The following is a 7,912-nucleotide window of genomic DNA, read 5'->3' on the forward strand; positions in this document are numbered from 1 at the left end:
TGCTCATTTTTGCCTTGGAGATGTATAATAAATATGAGTTTTTCCTTGAGAATCTTACTCTTTGAAACTCATTTCCACTCTCTGTCTCTGCATAAACACTGTTTAAAGTAACTATGTCTCGTTGCTCATACAGAATGTCTCAAATGCTAAGTGCAGTTCAGCCAATGTCAGTGATTTTCTAGAAACGAGTATAGACACTGTCAGTGATTTATAAAAACAACAACAGGATGAAAACAAAACAAAACAGAGAAATCATTATTTTCCTAAAAGGTCTTAAAACCTAGTAGGGGTGATAAGACCCCAGATGACAAAGCAGAATGAGACAAATGACAAATGTCCTAGTTCAAAGAAAGAGATCAAATTAAAGCTTCTTGAGTGTTGCCCATATATTTCAAAGGAAAAAAAGGGGAACTGGTTTGAGAACAAAAAGTGAACACCTTTTAAAAGCCATGGTTTACAGCAAATAGCAAAGGAGAAAGAGAAATGTTTACCAACAAAACTATAGGACTGAAAATACTAGCAACAGGGCAGTAAATGTGGACCTGCACATAATCATCATAAGGTGTTTCTAATATCTTGTTGGTCTTCAAACATTAGTTGTCACCTCGCTAGTGATAGCATGGATTCATTCTTTAATTCACATAATTATTCTTTTAATAAACATACATCAAGTCCTGACCCAATATTCAGTGATCTGCTAGGCTCCAGAGGTATAAGGTTAGTAAAGGGAGACTCACCTTTTCTTCTCATGAATGTTGCACTTCTAAAAACGTAAAACAATGTCACAACATGGATGTTCAAGTATGCACGTGAATGCATTTGGATATGTAAATACAACTTTTCAAATCTTGGAATAAAAATTAATTTTAACACATTTATCCGGAACTGCACATCATTTAAGGGAGAAAAAAAGGCGTGAGAGATAAAGAACAGGGAGAAACTGGTAGGGGAAGCATGGGAGAGAGAGACAAGAGCAGTGTCCACTTGGATAAGAGAAGAGAATAAATAGCTAGTCTAAGAAAAAGAGAAAGTACCTCCTGCCATTTGCCAAACTATTTCTACAAGGACTTGTGTTGTCAAATTCCTAAGCAGGATTTTTTACTTATTAGATGAAAATGCAAAATTTAAAGTGGTATTCTCGGCCACTAGCAGTTTTACATGATCACTTTTTCAAATTTATCAGTTGGCAGGCAGAAATACAAAGGGGCATACTTCTTAATGAGGCTAAATTTTACACAATATGACAACAAAGAAACCATTTTAAACTAGACAAAAATAACCTAACTAAGTGGTATGGAGGCTAAAAGGAAAAGAGTGCAGTGGAGAAAACAATTGGATGTAAAGGTGTGAGAGTTTTGCTCCACGCCATTTGACGGGGTGAATTCCTACCAGCCTCTTATTCATTTTGCTGAGTGTCTGGAGGAGGAAAGAATAAAATGAGTGGACAAGAGCCCTTCCTTGAGAGCCCTGTGAATTCCATCAATTTGGGGGAATACTATAAAGTTTACAAGTAAAATGAAAGCATGAACATAATCTGTAAAAAATATATTTATTCTCATAGTTAATTAAATATTTTTAAAATCTGTCTTCAATTTCTTTTAAGTGAGTCTTAGAAGAGACTTTTGCAATTAAGCATGTAGAGGGAAGGAAGAATGATAGTTAATGATAGTAAAACCCTACTTGTTTTGTGGTTTCTTTTTCATATATAATTTATTGAAAACTATAACATAAAAAAGGAATAATTTAAAGGGGAAGTTAAATTATCCATAATCCATATCTTGACTAGTCTACTGCTTTCATTTTCTTGGGTTCCTTTTTGTTATCTGTTCATTTTACATATATATATATATATGTACACGCACATATATTAAAAATTATAAACATGCAAAATGCATTATTACATCCAGCTCTTTTACACTTAGCAAAATAAAAAATGTCCATATTGTTATAGTTTTCACAATTATTGTTTTCTGAGATCCATTTTATTTCACTGGCTTGACATGCCATAATTTGCTTTATGTATTTATTCAAATAAGGATTTCTTTTTTCACTAACATTCATAGAGCACTTGAAGTTGCCAGGTGCTCTGGTGCTTGCACACAGGATGAATAGTGTCAGAGGTGGCCATCAGAGCAATGAGATCATCCCATAAGAGGGGTCTGTGCACCTCTGAAGGCAATAGCCCCAGGCCTAAGGGAAGGCCTGACCTGAGTCCTGGCAGGGAAGTAACAGGCTGGAAATTGTGAAACATAGCAGATCACTATTTTTTCAACACTACTATTCTTAACACACGTTCCAAGTACTGTATTTATAGTTCAGCAAAATGGGAAATAGGTTTCCAACATTAAAAGACTGAATATATTTTCAGTTCATTTATTAAAGTTCAACTTCAACTCCAGTAGTTTGCTTTGGGAAGTCATAGGAGGCCAGGAGGGCATCAGAATAGACACGGCCTATGAGCTGCAAGGGATCACAGCCAGCAGAGGTTGTATTTATATCTTCAGCTATAATTAAAAGATTTGAAACATAAGGTTTTGTGTACTCAAAATGTGGGCTGTGAACCAGCAGTATCAGCATCAGTGTCACCTGGGGGCTTGTGAGAAACACAGAATCCTGTGTCTTGGAGAACTACATCAACTGACTCTGCTTTTAACACAATCCCCAGGTGATTACATGCACATTCAAATTTGAGAATTAGTGCCTTCGAGGACGCCTTCGTCTCTATAGCACACCACGTGTGTGCCAATCAATGTGGCAATGGGAATAGTCAACCCAGATCTCTCCTCACAGCTTGAAGCCCAGTAATAGCATCACTTCGTATCTGCTTGCTGGCAATTGGAGAAGCAAATCCATCACGTTTAGACCATCACTGTGCTGGTGGCCAGGAGCCATTCGAAATAATGCTCTTGAAATTCTATAGGTATTTTAAAGCAGATTCAAACAATGGGATTTTTTGAAATCACTAAAGTCCTGAAATATAGATTTCTAACTTCCTCAACATCAGATTACTGGTCTCTGAGTTTTTCATTTTGATCAGAAATGAATAAACAAGAAACAGTGCCTGATAGTCAGCTTAAGCCACCATAAGCCAGGACCTTATTTTTATTAAGAAGTAGTGATGGCTAGGCGTGGTGGCTCATGCCTGTAATCTCAGCACTTTGGGAGGCTGAGGTGGGAGGATTGCTTGAGGCCAGGAGTTTGAGACCAGTCTGGGCAACATAAAGAGACCCTGTTTCTACAAAAGAAATAAATAAATAATATTTTAATGATATTCCTTCTTATATAAGGTTTCTTTTCATTACCTTTGCTCTTGACAAACTCATATAGAGGAAAATTGAACGTCTGAGGGCTGGAGAGAAGGAGATATGGTACTCTGTTAATAACTGGTCAGGGATTACTAGAGGAAGATGTACTGATGGAGACCTCTCTAAGGACAGGGATGAAATCACCATGCTTATTAATACAAGAAAATCCAGGCAGCTCAGATAAAATGCAGATCACTATAGACACTATCAAGTCATTAAAATTTATTTGATCGTAGCAATTGCGACGTCTTTTTGGGGCAAAGTTATAACTCATTAACAATCTCACCTTTGTCTGCCATTCTCAAGTAAGTCCCTCAATCCATCATTAGGCCACAGACACCAATAATGAAAAGGATTGTCTGCTGTAGGCTCAGCTGTACCAGGTCTCCACAAATCCACCTTCCTCCCTGGCATCACACATGAAATAATAGAATATTCATTGTTCACATAAAACCATATGCTACATTGGCACAAATCCCATCATTCAACATCTAAAGCTGTGCTGCTCTCCTGGCACCCTCTGTCAGAATCCAAGGGACGGCGTGCTAAGTGGATGGCAAGCCTTACTCACCTACAATTGTATTTCCTTTTCTTACTCTTTACAACATTTTTAAAGCTTATGTTTAGATAGAAATGAAATCATATAGAAGATTCCATCCAGAGGCAATCCAGGGACTTTTGGTTTGAAACAGTGTCTGATTCATACTCGTGACATAGACTTTTCGAATCTACGTAGTGATAATGATGAAGACACCAAAACAGTGAAAATTCACCAAAGTACAATACAAGCAATGGGCCAATTGATGAAGCTGAGAGAAATAATCACTGATATAACAGGACCAAAAAGCATAATAGGTGCCCACTTGTGCTTTTATTTAGAAACCAAGCAAGTCTGCATTTATGAATGTAGGTGCCTATATGCCACCCCTCTCCACCCCTTCAGGATCTTATCATGTGCTCCTGAGATCAGAAATGAAAGGTCCACATCAACTCTGAAAGTCAATTCTGCTTTTTGGGGTAGCAATGTACTGCATCAGCTTTGCCTTCATAAGTAATTTTTCCTATATCCATTCCAATGATGGTGCCCACAAAATGAATAGGATTGTACTATGAATGGTCTGGTGACAGTCTCTTTAATATTACCCTCGAATTCTTACATTAGCATGCAAAGAACACATTAACCTATTGTAGACAGAGGTAGTAAATGCACTGGAAGCAATGCATGCTATTATGCAGAATGTCAGACAACCAGCAGCAAACAGCCTGCCTGTGTGCACAACATCGGGTTTGGATGAATGCTCAAACTCAAGCAAATGTACGTTAAAATGAAAACAATATTTTTGTACTGCTCAGGTTGGCAAAATGTTTAAAGATTGACGATATTCAGTATTGGTGAGGGTGTGAAGAGACAGTCATGTTTATACATTTTTTATTATAACTTATACTGCCTTTTTGGAAAGAAATTGGACCTTACTTTAACATTAAATATTCATACATTTTTTTTGACTAATTCTACTTCTTGGAATCTATTGGACCAAAAAGACATTTTGCACACATATGCAAAATGAGTTGCATACAAAGATATATACAGCAGTGTTCTGTGTTATAGTAAAAACTGAAAACAATTCTGGAAACAATTGACAAGTATCTGTCAACTGGGGTATTATTACATAAATAACTGCGCATCAATTCCATGAGTCATTAGAAAGAGTGAGATAGATTTATATGCACTAAGATAGAAGAAGTGCTTATTTAAAGTGACCAAATTTAGAAAGCAAGCTGTGAAATAGAATGCATGTTATAATTTTATTTATGTAAGAAACCTTAAAGGTTGATGTGTACATCCATTGAAGTTAGTCTGTATACTATACATTGTATCTTTGGATCTTAGGAAGTATGTACAGTTGACCCTTAAACAAAAAGGGCTTGAACTGCATGGGTCCATGTACATATGGAGTTTCTTCCACCTCTGTTACCCCTGAGATAAGAAAGCCAACCCTGCCTCTTCCTCCTCCTCCTCAGCTTCCTTGGTGTGAAGACGCTAAGGGTGAAGATGTTTATGATGATCCGCTTCCACTTAATCAACAGTAAATATATTTTCTTTTCCTTATGATTTGCTTAATAACATTTTCTTTTCTCTAGCATATTTATTGTAAGAATACAGTATATAATACATATGATATACAAAATATGTATTAATCGACTGTTTATGTTATCAGTAAGGCCAATAAGTTGAAAAATAGACTATTAGTAATTAAATTTTGGAGAAGTCAAAAGTTATATGCAAATTTTCAACTGCAAGGGTGGGATGATGCCCCAACTCCCATGTTGTACAGGGGTCAACTGTACTTTATAAATATTTTAAATATTGTAAACGCCTAGAAGGAGATCTGGGAAAATATAAAACAAACTTTAAAGAGGCAGAGGCTATACTTTCAAAAGTTTTAGAGATAATAAGGCTGAAAAGGGATCTTGATTATTTATGTTATATAACTCTGTGCTACCTATATTTTTAAATGAATATTTATTACTTTTGTGATTAAAAACAAAGAATTAGGCCTTAAAGAAATATGTAAATATAAAATTTTAAAGTGGTAATATCGGAGGAGAAATAAAGACTTTTCAAGACAAGCTAACACTGAGAAAATTTGTCACTACTAGAGATCTGGAAATTTCTGCAGGAAATACTCAGAACTGCATTACTCATGGATCAGCACAATAGTTACCCACCGATGTAAAATCACCCAAAAGCTAAAGCTCACAGTTCATATAAAACAATAGCACAAGAGGGTAAACAAAGCAGTAAGGTATTACCCAACATGATGAACAGAACAGCATCCCATATATCAATTATATCACACAACATTAACAGTCTAAATGCTATACCCAAAAGACACAGACTGGCTGAATGGATAAAAAAATACAACCCAAGTATCTGCTATCTCCAGGAAACACATCTAACCCACAAGGACTCACACAGACTCAAGGTGAAGGGATGGAAAAAAAATATTCCACACAAATGGAAATCAAAAGAGAGCAGGTGTAGCCATTTTCATATCAGATAAAATTGACTTTAAACCAACAAAGGTAAAAAAAGACCAAAATGGTCATTATATAATGGTAAAGGGAGAAATTCAACAAGAAGACATACAATCGTAAATATGTATGCACCTAACATAGGAGCTCCTAGATTCATAAAGCAAATTCTACTAGATCTAAGCAAAGAGATAAACAGCAACATCATAATTATCAGGGACTTCAACACCCCACTGACAGTTGAACAGATCATCCAAGCAGAAAATAAATAAAGAAGTACTGGGCTTAAATGAGACTCTACAACAAATGGACCTAATAGACATTTATAGAACATTCTACCCAACAACTACTGAATATGCATTCTTTCATCAGCAAATAAGACATTTTCCAAGATTGATCATATCATAGGTCATAAAACATGTCTCAACAAATTCATAAAAATCATAATCATACTATGTACCTCCTCAGACCACAGCTGGATAAACTAGAAATCAATTCCAAGAGAAAAGCTCCAATCTACGCAAAATCATGAAAATTAAACAACCTACTGCTGAATGATTATTGGGTTAATAATGAATTAAGATGGAAATCAAAAGATTCCTCAAACTGAATGACAAAGGGGACATAAGATATCAAAATCCATGGGATTCAGCAAAAGCAGTCCTAAGGAGAAAATTCATAGTCTTAAAATTTCTGCATCAAAAAGACAGAGGCCGGGTGCGGTGGCTCATGCCTGTAATCCTAGCACTCTGGGAGGCCGAGGTGGGTGGATTGCTTGAGCTCAGGAGTTCAAGATCAGCCTGAGCAAGAGCAAGACCCCATCTCTACTAAAAATAGAAAGAAATTAGCTGGACAATTAAAATATATATATAGAAAAAATTAGCCAGGCATGGTGGCACATGCCTGTAGTCCCAACTATTCAAGAGCCTGAGGCAGGAGGATCGCTTGAGCCCAGGAGTTTGAGGTTGCTGTGAGCTAAGCTGATGCCACGGCACTCTAGCCTGGGCAACAGAGCGAGACTCTGTCTCCAAAAAAAAAAAAAAAAAAATACAGAAAGACTACAAATTAACAATGTAATGTTACATCTCAAAAAATAGAAAACGAAGAGCAAATCAAACCCAAAGCCAGCAGAAAAAAATAAATAACAAAGGTCAGAGCACAAATAAATTAAATAAAAAAAAAGTTGGTTCTTTGAAAAGATAAAGTGATAATATATGAATGGTAAGATTCTGGGTTTAAATTTCTTATATATTTGTATATTTTCTGAATTTTCTATAGTGAACATATACTTACAATCACAATAATAACCTTTTAAATTCAGCAATTCACTTTTGTTTCTATCCTCATAGAAAGAAGATAAAATAACTTGATAAAAGTACACAAATATCAACAGCAATTCCCTTTGTTTAATGGGACTCTGGATGATTTTTTTTTGTTTCCCCTATTTTACTGCATTTAAAAAATTTCTATGAGCTTTATTTTTACACTGATAACAAATAAAAAAATTAAAAATCTTCCTGACCCTGGGAGATTCAGGCAAAATAGATATTACTAAACACCTAAAATAGAAG

The sequence above is a fragment of the Propithecus coquereli genome, unplaced genomic scaffold, assembly GCF_000956105.1.
Source record: "Propithecus coquereli isolate 6110/MARCELLA unplaced genomic scaffold, Pcoq_1.0 Scaffold277, whole genome shotgun sequence".
Classification (NCBI taxonomy): Eukaryota; Metazoa; Chordata; class Mammalia; order Primates; family Indriidae; genus Propithecus; species Propithecus coquereli.